Source organism: Prorops nasuta, unplaced genomic scaffold, assembly GCF_024137725.1.
Source record: "Prorops nasuta isolate Cenicafe-Biocafe unplaced genomic scaffold, Cenicafe_Pnas_1.2 PNAS00005, whole genome shotgun sequence".
Lineage (NCBI taxonomy): Eukaryota > Metazoa > Arthropoda > Insecta > Hymenoptera > Bethylidae > Prorops > Prorops nasuta.
This window is the reverse complement of record NW_027116802.1, coordinates 5,219,105-5,238,464: the sequence shown is the minus strand read 5'-3', so window position 1 is coordinate 5,238,464 and position 19,360 is coordinate 5,219,105. Positions and strand designations below refer to the sequence as shown.

The 19,360-nt window shown below is 45.6% G+C and overlaps 1 protein-coding gene across 1 annotated transcript in view; it reads right to left on the bottom strand.

The window, feature by feature from the left end:
• Positions 1 to 19,360, bottom strand: part of PlexA (plexin A) — a 67,837-nt gene that overhangs the window by 46,332 nt on the left and 2,145 nt on the right. The gene's annotated exons all lie outside the window — the stretch shown is intronic.

Here is a 19,360-nt window from a genome sequence, read left to right as displayed (position 1 = left end):
TTATTACGGGAACAGGAGGGGGTGCGTCGAGACACCGAGTCACGTGACCCTAAAGCGATATAGACACGCGTGTGCACGAGAGGAACGAGGAGAGGTTGAACGCGGAAGAAGGAAGGCCCCGCGCGCACGGAGTCTAATATAATGAGAACGGAGGACGAGGAGACTCGCGCTTGTTGCTCCGGAGGCTGCCGCTGCTGGAGTTGGCATTTTCCAGACGAGGCAGCACCAACCGAAGCAGCGTGTCGGCTGTTATTGTCTAATCTGATCGAAGGAACGACACTCCTAAACCTATATATATATATATAGGCGAGCTAAGGCACCACATTGTATATATATATATATATATATATACATAGAGAGAGAAGGATCCAAAGCGTTCGGTTCCTTTTCCCATGACTGGCAAATGCGGCGTCCTCCGGAGCAATCGTGCTAAAGTGCACGGCGATTCTCTTATGTAAAATGGAACGATGGAATATTTATAGAATATATATGCGCAGCTTGTCAGGTAAATGAGATAAGGCGCATCTAAGACGAGGCTCTCCGCGGCATTAAGGCATGTTTACGAGAACCCGTGCAGGGCTCATCATCCAGTCACGGCAGCGGGAGCGTGCATAGATATTTCAGATCTGCATAAATCTACCGAGCTCACGCAACAACAACAACAACGGCAACGCACAATGGACGTGTACGCACGTGCAACGTTGGCGTAATCGCTCCATGGCTAACCCAACCACGCATCGCGCACGCACGTAATCCTCGGGTTCTTCTGCCTCTATAACCGTTGTACGGCAGAGACCCCGTGGAAAGTCTGGAGATTTTTCCGAGGAACGCGCGTGTGTGGGAAGACGCGGTATAAAACCCATCCAACACCTTGCATCACTCGATACATCGGGGTCTTTGCCTATACATGTGTGTATATGTATATGTACCAATCCTGCTGGCCTCTTATCTCGATTAACTCATCGATCCTTGCAATTCCATTGATCGACCTATATATATATATATGTACACCTAATACGTTTCATTCTTTCTCTTGTTGCTCCTCGTAAAGTTCCCCCGCAAAGCACGTTTTTTTTTAATCGACAAATGCTATAATAGTTTAATGATATATATAGGTGTGTGGATGCAACAGTTTTTTTTTTTTTCGTCACTCGGCTGAGAAATTTTCAACGGGCAAATTCGAAAACGGAATTGCAGGAGCTCGGGGATGAAATTGCCGCACGACTATTCGTCATGGCGGGTAGCGATAATTATCTCGGCCATATTATGCGACTGTTTGCACGGGTGTAAAATTAATTGTCATCGATTCGTCGAGCAATTTATTCGCGATTACCGATATATCCGATCCGGCCCGAGCAAAAATCTCAAATTCCCTGCTATTTCGTTGTGGAAACGGGATATTTTTCATTGTGCGCGTTGCACGTCGAATCTCGGGGTTGGCCAGCAACGTTCGACGAGGTCGCGAACGTGGCTTCTCAATCATACGTATAATGTATATAGGTATATATATACAGGACACATTCCAAGCGACGCGTTATTATGATCGTTGTCCTCGACTGGTTCCAACGCTTGTCCAGGATAATTTAATATATATAGGAAGGTATAGACGCGCGTGGCGAGCAGTTGTTCCGAGAAACAAAGAAATATTCGGCTCCCCCCGAAAGCAAAATACAAGAATAAGAAACCTACGTGTTCCCCACGTGGGAAACAGAAAAACAACCGGTTTGTTTCCATTATCAATAACGAATAATGTGATATATACAGCATAGGAAAGAACATCCTCGAGACGGTTCGTTAGAAAAAGCAATGAATAAATAAAGAGCGCAATAAAGATTTGTACAGAGTATAAACTCGTTCCATTAGCTCATGGCTGAGTGAGAAGTTTGAAGATTTTCCAGTTGATAATCTTTCATTTGCATTCCAGAGGGTAAATATGGGATCCTAGAGCAAAGTTGACCCGTGTCGTAAAGTTATAGGGTCCGTCCGCATGTGCAAAAGGTAATATGACCCTGAAAATACGAGCAGCCGAATGGTTGAGCAACAAGATGGTATCCAGCTGAGGATGCGTCGGCGTAAAGCCGCTCGTAAAATCGGACGAGATTTGCCGGGGTCTAATCAGTGCTTGTATTTCGCAGGGCTATATGTCGCTCCGTACCTTTATAGTGTACATACATGAAGAGAGGCTGCTGTACACGCGGAGGGCATGCACACCAACGCACACAGGGATGAGAACAAGGCAAGGAGATTGGAGGAAAGTTGGGAGGTTTTTGCACGATCGAGTTTAACGGGAGAAGAAGAAAACCGCGCGCGCGAGCGAGCGAATGATGCGATACCCTGCTGGCGCTCTGCGGAACGCTGGGAAAAGCAGCCAGAGAGCGAGAGAGCGAGAGAGCGAGAGAGCGAGAGAGAGAGAGAGAGAGAGAGCTGGGACGTCGACGCTCGACGCTCGAGGAGGAGGACGAGGGCAGCGCCGCGGCGAAGCGGGCCAAGGGGAATCCAGATATCGATTCCACGCGCGATACGCCCGAGTGTTTCCGGGCTTCGCCCGCGCTTCGTGAACCTTCGACAACGTTAATTACAAATTGACGTTGACGCCAGATCCACTCTTTCCATCGGGCCGTGTGTGTTTGTGACCTTCGCAGCGCGACACGTCGATGAAAACCGAACAAAAGACACTCGTCGGCAAGATCCTCGCTCGAAAGGCCAAAGTTCCACCAACGAGCTTGTCGATGATGAAGAGAATCCTATTTCGACTATCGGAATCCTCCAATCATCCGAGGACACTTTCCGAAAAAGAATGCGGATAAATATTAGAGATTCTTCGAGCGTCGCTCTGCCCCGATTAACACCGACTCTTTTACTCAATTTCACTCTCGCGGTTCATGTATATATATATATATATATGTCATTTCCTTGGATATTTTACAAGTTTTATCGCAGCGTTTATTAAAGCGGCAAAACCTTGTCGAATGGGTAAATAAATTTCTATATCGAAAAATATGGCGAACGCTCTTATATATATATATATATATATAGAAAGAGGAAAGTGTAGTGGTTGTACGGCATTGATTAATGATCGGCGAATTTAATTGATTCGGTAAAAACAGATTGGATATAAATATAGAATAGGAGATTTAATAGAGACGGATGAGAGGTGGAAGTCCGTCCGAATTTAGGGAAGCGCGTGATTATCATACGGTGAAATTCGGCGGTGGCCGCTTTTCCGATGATAATCAAACAATGATTTTAGTGGATGATGCTTGGTGGCGGATTTGCAGGAGGAACGCGCTTGTGCGGATTGTTCGATGGATGGGTAAAGACTGGGCCACGCTGTTATGTATATATATATATATATATATATTATACGGAACACACGCAGTATTGCGTTGCTAGACGTGGCGTGGCGTGGCGTGGCATGGCGTAACGCGGCGTTGGCCTAATGCCGCCTAACCTGCTCAGCCAGAACGAGAGTTGAGTTTAGCCGCAAATTATTGCGGCGTTGGGACGATAATGGAAATCCGATTGAAGCCGTCCATTTGCCACGCGTTACAACCCTGTTTGGCATTTTAATTGCAAAATTGCAATTAACTCGCTTCGCCACATCATCATCCGTGGCCTTCGATATTCGCGGCTGAGACGCGAGCGCGGTCCTTCGTAATTTGACGTGGCGTGGCGTGGCTCGACGCGCCATTGCATTGTCGACTGCACGGTACACGCCACTCGCTCCGGAACCCGCTACTCGCCCTACTATATATATAGTACATAATACCCACTTTACATCCCGCTCCTCCATTTTTTTTAACCTTTTGACAAAACCGATAATACAAATCACCGCTTCGTTACTTCCTTTAATATATTTTCTTCTCCCATCAGCGTATTACCAGGGAAAATATTGAAAATAATTTAAATCTCGTTCCTTTCACCAGACCAGCAATAAAAACTTTCGTTCCAGAACATCGCCTACGTAACAATTTTCTAGGCTGGTCTCTTTCCTTATTCGCGATTGACGGGATTTATTACTTTCTTTCGCGCCCTTCTTTTTTTTCTTTCTTTTTTTTCACGGCATTTTCTCTAACCAAGCGTAAACGTGCTTTTCCTATAATCGAGTCCCGCCGTCGTCCAACGGCAACAGCAGTCAGCAGCGAATCCCTTTTCACAGAGTCGATCCGCTATACCGCTCCAACTTTTAATTGGCGAATGGTAATTGGCCTCGTTAAAACGCCCAATTGGAGAATTCCTTTTGCCCCGTGGTATATACGCTGCCTGCGCGCGGATTCGCTTTGCGTTCTTTCGAGGAGCTAAGTCGTTGCTGTGTGTAAAAAAAAAAAGAAAAAGTTTCTCAGGCGACAGTGAAAAAAAAAAGGCGATTTTATCGGACCGTTGGCGTATGTAACTGGAATTCCTCTCGATCGAATTTAACCTTTCCATCGAGTGTCGGATAAACACGGATTTTTTCCTTCTTAAACAAACCTTGGTCACGAGACCCATGACCTTATAAGAATTTTTCCAGAGATTCGTTGCTCGATAAGAATGAGGAACGAATGGGAAAGGAGAAGTATAAAGCTTAATTTTACAATTGCGAGGAAGGTTATCGTGATTGGATATTGGAAGGAGGGGGGGGGGGGGGCGAGTGGCAATTTGTGCGATTTTCGAAGGTTTCGTGCAAGGAATAAGATGATTCGAGAGAAACGTTTGCCTATTTTCCGTATCCCCCGAGGAGATGACACGAGATTCGCTTTCAGCGCCATAATTGGAAAATGCTAATTAGCTTCCAGCTATATTCTCTCCCTCCTCCGTCTAGTTCCTCTTTCTCAATGAGAGATTGTCTTGCGCCTTCTCCGCGCTCTCAACGGCATCCATCCTGCTAAATTTCCTCCTTCTTTCGACTTCTCCAGCACGCTTCCACCTGAAAAGCAGTTTCATAAATATCTAATCTTTGACTCTTAACTGGTTAGGTATAAGGATCGTCCGTGGCGCAAGAAGAAGACCTATCGAAAGTCCGTGCAGTGACTTATTAGCTCTTTCCGCTGCCTCTGCCTCTGCCTCTGTCTCTGCCTCTGCCTCGATTTACTCCTTTTCTGAGAAACGCGTGCGTACACAGCTCTTTGCAGCTCTCGGCTATTCCGATCGATCGTGGGTGTTCACGTGTATAGCTATGTACTATACATACATATATATATATATATATAAAGAGAGAGAGAGAGAGAGAGAGAGTGTGTGTGTATACTGAAACAGACCGCGCCATACCGTAATTCGCCGCGCACCCACCCCCTCGCTCATTGATTATGCTCGAGTATTTCAAGGTTTAAGAGATGAGACAAGAGAAGATTTGTGATACGACGGGGAAGAAGCGAGGAAGTGGTGGAGAGAAGCAGCAGCAGCAACAGCAGGAGGGGGAGGGGGAGGTGAGGAGGAGGAGGAAGATGAAGAAGAAGAAGAAGGGCCAGAGGATACCGGTTAGTGTCAGGCCGAGATGTATACGTGTGTTGGAGTGTGAATGCTCGCGCGTCCATACATACAGTGCAGCAGGAGGAACGGAAACCAAGAGGAATAGGGGAGGGGGTAGAGAAGAGAGTGGACGAGGCAGGGAAGGAAACCAGTTGAGTGGAGAAGCGAGGAAGCGAGAGAGCAAGCCTATATATGCACAGGGTCGCATAATCTTGCCAGTTCACGTATAGGGTGTTCGTGATTATCCAACATCCTGGCCGAGCAATTTCTCATGGTCATTCCAACCTCGAGAGAACGAACAGGTAATCTCTAGCCACTCTGCCTGACGTTCCACGTTCACAAAGGGATTCTCCAAATTTCGCCTTCCTCTTCTGCCCCCCCCCCCCTCCCCTTCGCTATACCCACATTTTCCCCTCCTCCAGCACAGCACAGCCTCTACCAAAAATAGAAGAAGAGTTCGACAGGAATTAGAGGCTCGCCAGGGAGTAATTATTTCGTAATAAGGTCTATCTCGAAATTCCCGGACAATCGCGTTACTTTCGGACGTTGTCCAAGTAATTAACCTCTGTACCTCGCTGTCGACTGGTACCGTTGTGCCAGCGTGCACCTTATCTTTGAGATTGCCGTGCACCACGAGCTCAACCTTACAATACTCCCCGAGAAACAATACGTAATAAAAGCAATGCAACGCCACGACGAAACTCCAATTATACCAATAACGGATCTCGCTTCTTTTCAATATTTTCTTTTCTCTCGTAAACGAGCAATTCCGGAAATATATATATATATATATATATATATATATATATATATATATATATATATTGAAAAGTCGAGTACATCAGTCGTAGCGCATTTATCGTCGGTAGAAAAATATAAGAGAACGCGAGATGTCGAGAATGGGCAGAGATAAACAGAGTAATGCATATATATATATATATATGTATACTTGTATAAAGGGAGGGGAGGTGAAAAAGATGGCGAGAGTAACAAACGGATCGGTATAGCAAGAAGAAGAAGAGGAAGAAGGAAGATGGACGTTAAGAGACGAGTGGTTTTCTCCGGGTCACCCTGTACAAGGCTCGGGGCATCACGGGACTTTGTCGTGGTCTGCGAGCCTTTAGGAACGAGTCCCACGCGTTCCCAGACATTCCAGCTAGTAATTGCTGGCTGCCGCCTCCTATCTTGCCGACGTTCCTTCGCTTCTGAGCCAGTCCAATCTTTACCTCCCTCGCTCACCGGTCCACTGCAGTACCCGTTGTAACCGCTCTCTGCTCGCTGACCAAGCTAGCTACGTACTTTTCCTCTTCCTCCTCCTCCTCCTCCTCCTCCGCAACTGCGAAACACTCGAAACATTTCTGCAGCTACTACCCTCCACGCACACTCGCAGAAATGATAAAACTTATTGCTTTTACCGTTATTCGAAGCATGCAGCGACACCCTCTATATAACCCCCCCTCCCCTTCCCCGTGCCTACGCATTTTTCTCACTTCGTCTCAATTCTATCCTTCCGTTCGTTTCCTTCCTTCTTGTACGCTGTATATACCTGTATTATGCATCTAAATATCCTTTCCTCGACTTCTTCCCTACAGTCGCTCTTTCCAACGTGGTTGGCCTCTGCTCTTCGACACTGCGTGCCCTTTACCTCGTACGATTCCGAACTTCACAGTTCTACCATTGCAACTCTTCTTGTCTTCTCCTGCCTCTCTGCCTTTATGCCTGGCCCAGCAACACCGCAATTTTCCTTTACGACACTACGAGACTTGCCGGACCAAATCATTTCTGCGTGTACCATGCGCGTACGTCGTTCGCGACACTCTGTATTATAGCTGTGTGTGTATATATATATATATATATATATATATAGCAGTCTCTTTGGCCCGTTCGACCGATCGAAAAAGAATGCAAGAAAAATATAGAAACTATATCGAATGCTCGTGTATATATATATATAGCATCCGTGACAAAGCGTATTTAAGTTGGCGTATTGTATAAAAATCAGTGAGACGAGAAATAAAATTCGAAGGAGGACATCGGTTTTAAAATCGGAACAAATGGTTGGCCGTTGACTGTTTGGAACGCCGCGTATAATGACATTACAGACTGGAATGTGTTTGGAGCCGCGCCAAGCGTGCTTATCGTTTGATTAACCGCCTTAGTTTCTCTCTCTCTCTCCCTCTCTCTCTCTCTGTGGACACAGAAGCAAGCGGAACACGATACACCGATGAACGAGTTGATACGCGTGCACGTAAATCTATACGAGTTACTTGCTTAAAATCTAAAAGCACTCGTGTTAATGCACATTGCATTCCTCTTTCCGTCTCACCCACGAATCAGCATGCCGCAAGTGTATATAGGTATAGTATGCACATATACACATGTAACACAGTGGTAGACAGAAACGGTGCAATTGTTATTCTTAGCCATCAATCATTTTACTGTACCGAAGCCTATAAATAGCCAGGGAATTTGCATAATTCTCCGGCTATTATATTGACACGTGGGGTAGGTAGATACCTTTTGAACTTGGCAACTTTAAACCGGATACGTGTAATTAATATTATTCGGCCGATTATCCATTTCGTTCGCTCGGTAAAGGCCAATAAGTAGCGATTATCGAATATCCGGCTGAAAGAGCGCGATATATATAATATATATGTATATACATACAGTGTGTGCGCGAAGGTGAGGAGGAAAATGTGAACAGGGCAATTGCTAATATATATATATATATATATATATATATTTATATATAGGTCCGTAGATTTTAGAGAGGATGCAAAGCGAAGCAAAGCAATATGGGCTTTGTAATCCTCGAACGGCGTGACCACGAATGGTCGATCCTACCGATCCTCCAAACTGACTTTTATTACCGAAGGTGGCAATGGCGGGATCAGAGAATCCAATATAGACTCTCCTAGAACTGCAAGTTTAAGAACTCGGCTACGGATAGACAAGACTAAATCGAAAGGCGATAAAAACTCTACGACCAAAGCTCCACGCGAATCCCACAGCCACAGTCTCTCTCTCTCTCTCTCTCTCTCGGTCAATATCCTGTATATAGGTATTCCTGCACGCACGCATTTCAATCGAAACACTCGATCGCGCTATTTTCATTATGCTTTGATCAATCGATAAGCCTCCGTGGATTAGCGAGCGATGCTCTTCAATGCCAGTCCGGTCATCGTCGACTAATTAATTGCGAATAATGCGCCAGCCGTTTAAACCGATTAAAGGATCGTTCGAAAGAACTTTATAACTTTTACAGTCCACGCTGAGAGAAGTACCAAAGCTCTTTTCAGCTACACCGCATCAGTATCGTTCTGGCTATTATATTCTATATAACCGTATTGACCAAAGGTTCGGACTCGCAACATTATAACAATCATCCTCCCAATGGATATATACATGATCAATAAACACCATACACAGGTGGCTTCGCAAAAGTATCGTTCCAGAGAGATAACCTTGGACCGAGGCTCGCTCCACCGCATTGAAAATTCACGCGAAACATCAGAGTTTCCGGTAAAATCGAAATTAGTTTAAGGGCGTGGATATCGGTGGACGAAGCTTGATTGCGATATTAACGATCATTGCTAATTGACGTGATGTTAATGAAAGAGTAGGGAGGGGAATTTTTCGATTGGATGCAACGGGAAAATATAATGGAATGGATGGTCGAGTGGCAGGAGCTGGTGCAGGATGAGCCAGTCTGGCACAGGGGTTGCATGCTTCTCTGGATCCGCTCTCTATCGCGAACGCCAATCCTATTTCGGAGAGTTGGTTCTGTCTTCGGTTTCTTCTCAAAGTGAAATCGAATCGATGTAATCTTCGTGACCAAATAGCGTCGGTAGAGAAAACACAGGGTGTCGGAGGGACAGCGGGGGACTTGGTTGTTCTCCGCTATGCTATTTCGCTCGTTCGTTGGCTCGTTCGGTGCCCGAAGGCTGGCCCGAATATCGATTTGCTGGACGCATTACCACGGGGGGTCTCTCTCTCTCTCTCTCTCTCTCTCTCTCCCTCCCTCCATGTAATGGAAAATCCTATCGGCACTATCGTCCGGAACGCGTCGAAATTTCACGAGACCCGTCATCCTTCCTCTCCACCCCCACTTATACACACGCAACTACCATCGAGTTCGCGCATCGAGCTTACCTACGACCTTGCATTAACGTAATAAAATTTGCGGCACTCGAGCCCAGGACAAACAACGAAATGCATCATTTTTTCTCCACGAGAAGAGTCGGCGGATTTCTCGCTACGTGGTACTTCGTGTTTGGATCCCCTGATGCACCGAGCCGATACGCGGAGACTCCGGATCAATTCGTAATTAAAATTGCGCGCGAACTGCTCGGAGGAAAAAGTTGCGATGAATCGGGTGAGAACGAGTTCAGCTGGCGTATATATCGGAGAGACTCTTTTAATTACCTTAATTAATATTCCATCATTTTTCCTACGGTTTCCTCCCATCGCTATAAATCCCCCATCCATCGATCCCGAGGTATATTATTCAATCGGTGCACCGGAGAAAAGTGTAAACTGGGTTAAGAAGACATGATCCGCGTGCAAGAAGAGGTCGCTCGAGGATGCAACCGAGCATCCTTCGCCTTGCACACACAGAGTTACTCAGCTTTCGTCTCGTCGGCTTTCGACACTCTTCGGCTACGCACACACGCACACTTTAGTTACAAACATAACCGCGATGTTCCATCGGATAGACAGATATTTTTTCAAGCCGTCGTCATCGCTCCGATCGATCCTCCTAGCGAATTCCCGTTGTTTCAGGCGCGTGAATAAAATTGGCGTAAAATCTGTGGAGCAGGCTCGCAGAGTCAGTTGGAATTTATGATGGGAAGTTGAGATGTAATTTTGCAGCTGGAGCGTGTGCATCCTGAGCCGTGGGGCGCGGAGGGGTTGAGAGTCGGGTGGGTAGAAGTTGTGCGTTCGAGGGGGCAGTAGGGGAGGGGGTAGTGCGCGTAGGTCGGTACATACCCTAGGATATTCGTCGATATCCTAGCTGGTTGGGGCAAAGGCCCCTCCTGTGTACGTGCGATGGCCCGGTGAGCCGGTTAACGCCTCTGAGCTGCGCGTGCTCCGGGTGGGGAAAGGGAATGGGGAGAGGGGAGAGGGGTGCCCCTCGTACAACATTTTTCCACGGCGAGGACGAGGACGAGGACGTGAACAAGGACGAGGAACCCTCGAGCATTGGCGAGTGGCGAGTTTGGATGGGTGGTCCTCCTGGTCCCCGTATATATATATATATATATATATATATATATATATATATATGTACAACTCCATTGTACTCGATTGTGCAAACATTAGCCGCGTAATCTGTCGGTGCAGCGAAAAAACTTTGACCCTCCCTCGAGGAGCGCAAGGCCGTTCAACGAGGGTCGCTCTACTCGCTCTTCCCCAGGGGCAGCCCCGGTCCACTCTCATTTTTGATCGGTAATCAACGCTCGATCTCGTCTCTTATTTTTTCTCCTCCCCATCCGATGGCACAGGGGGAATTTTGGCGAGATTCCGGGGCCTTCCATTTTAATGAGAATCGGCTTAAAACGCGGAACAAGCCGAGCGTAGTATTTAAAGGCTCGATACACCCGTCTAATTCGTTAATTTGCTAATTCGCGACGGGAGTTTTTGCTCGGCTCGTTTGATCGGTCAGTCGTAAAAATGCGAGTCGGTGGGCGGATTGGCGTTTGGAATGAATGCTATATATAAAGAAGGAATGGGGGGGGGGGGGGGGGAGAATTGAGCGGTCGCTCGGGTTTGGCCGGTCGAGGAGCTCCGCGAGACGCGCTCCTCATCCCGCGATATGCCGCCGGTCTAGCGTGACCAGCTATTTTTTCCAAGGGCGTCGGAGAAAGCCAAGAACCTGACGCGAGGAGAGTTTACGCGTACGGACGACGCACGGTTCCAGCAGCTTCGCGGTAGCCGCTAACCCAGTTATAGCACACACACACACACGCGCGCGCGCGCTTCTGCATATCTCTTCTCGGTAAATCTGCTCGTGCCTTTATCTCTGCGTCCACTCGCCGAGTCTCTCTCTCTCTCTCTCTCTCTCTCTCTTATGCACTTACGCGTGTGTGAGTGTGTGTGTGCGCGCGGTCAGTCGAGCGAAAGTCCCGAAGAAACTCGAACATCGTCCAGTGGCGAACGGCGAATGGCGATGTCGATCCGCGCCCGGAGAAAAACCATCGAGGAATATAATCGGTTCTGGCAACGAGCTGTCAATCTCTCATCGGTGCGAAGAGGGAGGGAATAGAGAGTGAGAAAATCAAAAATGTCAAGTGAGCCGAGCTTTCGTTCGTATACATAGTGTTCCCATCATAAAATACATCAATGTAGAGTCGTTGGGCAAAATGTTGTGCGCGTTGTATATGCCATGAAATGAGGAGGAAGAGGGGTAAAAAAATCTTTTGATAAAATAAAGTTACTTTGACGTTAAATAATATCGCAAGTTTTCTATAGACTCGGTAATAGCATATATAGATGTGTCGGAACGTGTATTGTGCAAGATTGTGTTCGTCATTGTCGTTTTTTATGCTTCTTTCAAATTGGTGCAAGCATCGGGTAAGCGTGCACTGGTGTTTCACCCTGCAAACATTTTTCTACTCTATATAGACCAAATGTAGCAATGTAATAGTTTTGCCCCTAATTTCCTGGTATTTTTAACCGTTGCCATTTTTATGTATGCACAATCAGAGTGCCAATCATCACCCTGCACTATTACCAGGCAACAAATTGCTATTGCTAAAGCATTGCTAAAAATAAGGAAAGAGCGATGTTAAAATGTAGTAAACTTGAAAAATTATTATCAAGATAAATATCTCGTTCCATTAATTACAGTATACGACACTTAACCCTCGTGGGAGCACAAAGTTAACAGCCACAAAGTGAACAAGTACGCGCAATCTGTACTACTGAATTTAGGTTAAATAAATGAAAAATAAAAAGAAAAAAACTAAAAGAGACAATTTTCTCCTTATTGACATAGCTGGATCTCGAATAAAGACTCGACATAATTATTACGGTTTTTCTTGTCGAAGACATTTAACACACGACTATTCTTTAGCAGAGATTATTGCAAGCGTGATGTAAAGTTTTCAGGTTTGTCCCGAATGACTCTACTCGATATTTGACCAATAGATTAAATGGTATTAGGACTGGAATATTAATGGCAAGATTGGAGCAAGCACGAGCAAGCTTTTCTGCCACATAGTGAATAATTCTGCTAGTCACAAGGAATTATATCGTAACAAAATATTGTCGATCGTGCACTATTATTGTTTGTTCAAAATTCTCTGAATGTTGAGAATAAAATAGAGACAAGGTTGGAGCAAGCACGAGCAAGCCTGTCTGCCACAAAGTGAATAATTCTCCTATCCATAAGTGGTTATAACGTGATAAAATATAGTCGAGCATGCATCATTATTATTATTCGTTCGAGGCACGTCGGACGGTGAGAATAAAATTGAGACAAGGTTGGAGCGAGCACGAGCACGAGCTTGTCCGCCACAAAGTGTATGTAGAATGAGTAGAGTGGAGTCTGGCAGATTTGCCAAGGTATTTGAAGAGAGACGGGACAGTTTGGTAGAAGCGAGTCGAGCGTGATTATTGGTTCGAGACACACGAGAGCCTCGTTATTTCCTCGGAAAGATCGGCCGATCGCCTTTCCTATAAATCTACGGGAACGCGTATGTATACGTGTGTGTGCGTGCACACGCGCGCGGGAGGTCATTTCGTCGCCTGAAGCGTGCAATTCTGTACACAGCTTAACGGAACTCGCAAGACTCGTATTGCGACGCGTGATGGAATGACATTTTTCCCAGCGACTATACACACACACACACACGCCAGCAGAGCTTCTATATCATCTTTCCACCGCGACGAAAAATATATACTCTCTGGTTAGAAAATAAGGACTGTGCGGCGGAGTAACCCTTTTGCGCTGGCTCGCAGTATAACACCGTTATATATATATATATATGTATGTACTCCAGCTTCTTCCCCGGTGAAAAAAATCGCAACCGATCGTATAACTAGGATCGAGCCAGACTCTCCGGCGGTAAATCGCCAAAGTTAAACCGATTATCTCGAATAAAGGCTGATTTTCATTAACCAACCGGGTTTCAATGGACTTTTCCAAGTGGATTTTATTAATGCAGCAAAGCTCGATAGGACTTGTTCAAGTTCAACAATGAAAAAAGAAGTTGGTTCTTTTACAAACCTTTTCATTAAGGCGTGCCTGAACCGAGAAGAAAATCAATTTCAGGGAGAATTAAAGATCATATTCTCTGCATAAATTTTAATTTAAACGAGATTTTAGTGGCCATTGTCATCGAAGATAAATTACTTAGGGGAGTTTGTATATGCGGCGATCGGTTGAAAATAAAACAGCCGCAACGGCTAAAGAATGTACAAGTTTAATTTGCAAAGCTTTAATAACTCTCGACGAATCCCTGCGACACTGCGCTATAGTGCACACTAATATTTTTTACGTCTTAGAGCTGCGTTATATATTCTCGCGCTTCTATATATATATACACACAGACAAAGTTTTTCAAGCGTCATTGCGACTTCCGCGCGCAAGCACCGTTCTTTCTTCTCGGGGCGAGCCTCGTGCTTTCCCTACACACACACACACACACACACACACCATATAATGAATTGATTTCCCGGAGTCCCGCATCTCACACAAACACACACATGCAAGCACCCGGCGCGCGCACTATACCGACTTTTCCGGGCTTCCACCGCGTGACTGTTGGTTCCTCAATGGCGACGCGCAACTTTTTGCCGTTGCTCCCCGAAGAAGAGCGCGCGGCGCGCACAACAACGGCAACATCGGCAAGGCGACGCGTTCGCATAAATTAGACTCGACTGGCGCGACCTTGAAGCCGCTTCGCGATCGGCGCGATACACTATATATCGTGTCATGCGCGCGAAGTCTTCCAAATTAATGCATTATTCCATTCCGAATGGCAACCGCGTGCAAACTCCCAGCCTTTTCCCTCCAAAGGCGATTGTTCCGCCCGACGATTATTATTATAGCAGTATCTTGCTTTCCCAGCCATTCATTTATCACGCGAAATTCTCCGAATACCTTGTACCATATTAACGCGCGTTACGCACTCGTTACGAGCCTGCTCGCTTTACAATTCTCGCCTTGGGAGGGAGATACAACCTTGACGATATACACGTGTGTGTGCTATATGGATTATTGTTTTTCTTTTCCTCCTCCCCTCCCTCTCCTCTTTCCGATTCCCTTATCACCCTCAGCGTGAGAGACGAATCTCCATTATAACCGATGGTGGCCGCGGTCGATCTCGAAAGTATATCTCGAATGATCGCACGCGTCCCGCTGGCGCAAAGCTATTCTTAGAAGCGCGAGCCTGCATATCGCGGTACGCGGAACGTGGAAAACACGCGATTCCAAGCAGATACGCGTCATTGTTCCTAAGTGGCTTGCGATAGGACTACGACGACGACCGAGCCCCGCGCGGGGACGCGTGTTCACCTTTATCGTGCGTGCGAGCGCGCGCGCGGTAGCCGAAGGGAAAACGAATAACTCTGCGCGATATATATATATATATATATATGTAGGGAAGCTCCATGGAGCGACTGAAATCCTGCGCGCTTCGCAAAACTTTTCTCCGGGCTCTCCACTCGGAATTCCCCGAAAACCCAGCAAATTTCTCCTCTCCTCCGAGACTAATTTCGAATTCCACGATAAATCTTATTGGAAGAAGCTGAAAGAGTTCTCCTTTATGTCCCGTGGAGCAAAAAAAAAAGGGGGGAGGGTGGGTCAAATGAATTTTAAGGAGAATCCAATTTTTATTACGGTCCTTTTTTCTTCTCGTGTGCGGATCTTTGATAAAGTTCGTACGAGAGGGAGGAGTGTGGACCGCGTGGCTGCTATCTTTATATATATATATATATGTACATGGAGGAATAGCAGAGAGTGTCCCCCAGTGACCATAATATCGATCGTTCGCTGGACCTGCTCAAGTTCCACGAATGGGATAGAGAGTTAGGTAGGGGAGGGGGGGGGGGGGGGTAAGTTTGGCGAAGCACTCGTGGATGAAACGAAAAGAGCGCGGCGTATGTCGAATGGGCTCGTTGGCAAGTTTTCTGTTGTATGTATAATAGGTGGTTAAGGGGGGAGGGGGGATGAGAGATAGAGAGAGAGAGAGGAGTGGTTGTTGAAACTGCTGGCCAGGCAAGTGGGCGATAGCTCACTCGTTGCTGGTAATCGCGGCCGGGTAGACTTGCTCGTTCTTGTTTCCGCGTCAGCGCGCGAGCAGTCGAATGAAAATTTCTCCTCTGGCTCTCTGGCTCCTCCAGCCGCTCCGGTCCTCTCCCCTCCGGCCAAGAGAAGCCCCAACTTTTTTTTTATCGTTCGAAACTTTTTAATTGCAAGGCTCGCCTCGATCCGGACGAGCCCATCCAATTTGCGCCAATGGCTTTTTCTCGGACGTGACAAGCGCTACTGCGACCCCCACCAATCATCAACCTTCACCCCCTCACCTCATTTTTCGATTCACCCCTTTTCACCCTCAGCTCCGCGTCCCTTATCGGGACTCGCTTTTGTCACGTAAAAATTGAATCCTTTTCGGGATACAATCGCTTATATACTCGTTCGTATGATCCCCCCCCCCCCCTTTACCACCACCACCCTCTTTCACACGTATATTCTTGCCGTACGTACCGCCGTGCGCGCTTCTCGCTCCACTTGGCGTTATTAGGCTTAGGTAAAAGCGACATCCGCAATTTTCTGCCCGCTACTGCACGTGCCGGCAGTAAAAGTTGTGGCTACGATTCTCCCTACACCCTCCCCCTCCCCTCTTCCCAACCCCTCATCCTACTCCCGCCGCACCATTCCTTCCTTTATTAGAGGGAACATCCTTCCTCCTCCTTCCATTCACAATAATGCGATGTCCAGGAAGATACTGGAAAGTCGTAAAACTCGAAGAAACGCTGAAAATTCCTAGACTCGACTCCCTATCGTTATCTCATCCCCACTTATATATTATTCGCCCTATCGAAATAATTCCAACTCGATATACTGTACAAACATTTAAGAATTGGAAAACTTGTATCGTTACTTATCCGCTATCTTTGAATCGAAGCTTTTCGCCTTTTTCGCAATAATTCACCGCGTTAAACTTTTCCTCCAGGCGAAGTAAGATCTAATCTGCCGAACGGGGGAGGGGAAGAAGGAGGAGGAGAAGGAGAGAAAATATCCAGTAAAAGCGATGAAAGACGCGATTTCCTTGTAATATTAACTGGAGAAATCATTCGAGTAACGTCCACGCGTGTCCTTTGCGCAACGTTAAACGCTTTTTCCTCCTACCCCTTCTATTTATCTTACATTTTTTCTTTCTTTCTCCGATGAATTTTCATCGTCGTCTACGCAATGAGCGAACGCGAGTGAAAGTTTCCAGTTCTATTCTCAGCGCAAGCTTTATTTAGCTAATCAGCGCAGGAAACAGCTTTGTGTTTGCTGATGTTTCAAGATCAAAACTCTCGAGTCTAACGCAAGGAACAACTCTCGGGTACACTTTGGTTAATTTTAGTTTTTCAGCGTTGCCCCTTTATCTATATATATATATATATATATATATATATATATATATATATGTAGGCATAATAGGAGAATTAAAAGTGAATGTTTTTTCGTATGCTTCTGTCAACACACGTACGCTCCTTATTCCTTCCTTCCTTCCTCCTTCGACGTTCGTTCGACTATCCCTCGAAGAAAATGGTGGAGAGAACGAGGAAGGGGAGGTTATCACCGATTTTACGCTCGTTCCTTTTTTACCGGATGGTTTTTGCGACAACGCGACAACACTGGCGCTTTAATGCACTAATTGGGATCAAAAGGCGGACAGTGTTCTTCAGGAATGCCTAATAACTTTTTTATCGCTATCGTGGAACGGGGAGCGAGGTGTAGTCGAGCAAACAAAAAACTGCTCGGAGCTGTTGGCTCATCGATATACCTTTTAACGGTAGTTTCCGCTTATTACGCTTACGTGTATTACACTCGCACACAAAAAAAAATCAATAGCAAGAATTAGCCGAGCTTCCACTCTTGAGATCGCTTTCAACAGCCACCGGATGATTCTCAACCATCTTTCTTCCCTTCTTGCTCCACCAGAACCGACCACCAAAGAAAAGGTCACGATGAATATATGTATGCCAAAGAAAATGCTCTTTTCGCAAATATATAATAACTGCTCGATTGATAAAGCCAGAAGAAAAGCTTATTGTACAAAATCGGTGTAAAAATACAGGTGTGATAACAGTATAGGTTTTACGCAATGAAAAGCGACAGTGATGTAATTTATTTGATGTTAAGAAATTCTTTTAACGGTTCAACGTAACTGCAAGAATTATCATGAATATCCGTGAATTTCTATTATATGGATCTATCATAATTAATTTTGTCCTTGTTAGTTTTGTAACAGCAGCAACTATTTAACTATATTATTAAAAACAGTTGATTTTGCTGATGCAATGTAGCAAAAAGTACAAGAAAAATCTAGTCGAATTAAGCATTAACATTTATTGCTGATATTGAGAGAAAATATCTGCAATTTAAGTGAAGAGTTGCAGTGAGTAAAGTGAGATAGCAGTTTTAAAGGCGAAAATTGAATAAAAATTAGAAAATGCACACGGAAGTCTCGCGAAATGGTAAAAGAGAAGATGGGAATGACGGGGGAGATACTCATCAGTCTCATCAGCCGTTGAAAGGCTCAAAAAAGATTTTAACGATTTAGCATCGCGAGTAACGATTAGAGGAGTTGCTGGCGAGGCTCGACTAACTAGCGAGTTGCGTCCCGCCTGTAGCCATCTGGCGGCGACGCGACGAATTATGCCCAGTACAGTACTTTAATTCAATATATATATATATATATAACCAAATAAAACGATATTACTATACAAATGCAGTTATAGCCAATATACAAGATTTAAAATCTTGTACAGTCAAGACTCTGCACAGTCGAGGCTACCATTTCAATTCTTTAACTGGACGGATAAAATTATCCTTCACTCACGAGTCTACATAATTAATAGAGAGTATCCAATTGCAACCGTTTATCTTCCATGTAATATTATAATAAGAAAACTTGTTACGCAAAGTGCAGCACGAGGAGCGTATTCTTCGATAGGAGGAAGTATAGCGATGTACGATAATAATAATCGAGCAAGCATATCTGGCCGTGACGAATCGTCTACTCGGTGACTAATCATTGGACTGAATCATTGTTTTCGTCGGAGAGAAGGAGAATTATCAGGCGCATGATTTTTATTGGACTATTCATATAGCGTTGTATAGGCAGAAAGCTGCAGGGACTGGTTGGAGAGAAAAGTTTGTGCCGTGCTGTTTAATGGGATGGAAAAAAAGGAAGAGTGCGATGCACTGTGGAGAAGGGGAGACAGCGAGGGAAGAAGGAAGGAAGGAAAGAAAGAGTTGGAAAAAAATAAAAGAGGAGTAGGTTGATCCGAGGCAGCTAGCGTGGCTGACTCTCTCGACCAACAAACAATTTTTATCTTCTTTGTGGCTTCCCTTATCTGCGGTTGTGGCCATATTCTAGCTCTTACCAGCAAGCAGGTCCTCTTCCCCTATCTCTTTATCTATCTCTAATCCGGCCTTTGCGCGTGAGAAGATATTTTTCTCCTCCTCCTCTCTCACCCTCTCTCTCCTCCTCTTCTTCTTCTTCTTCTCATGCATCGCCCCACATTTCTAGCCTACGAGAGAAAAGGGCAAATTTACTCTCCATTCCCATTTTGTAACTCGATATTAATCCTTGTCGTTATTATAACGGACCTGTTCTCCGTAATGGAGAACAATATCGATTACAGCTCGCGCTGTTATTGCATTCTCTCTATTAGATATACTGTG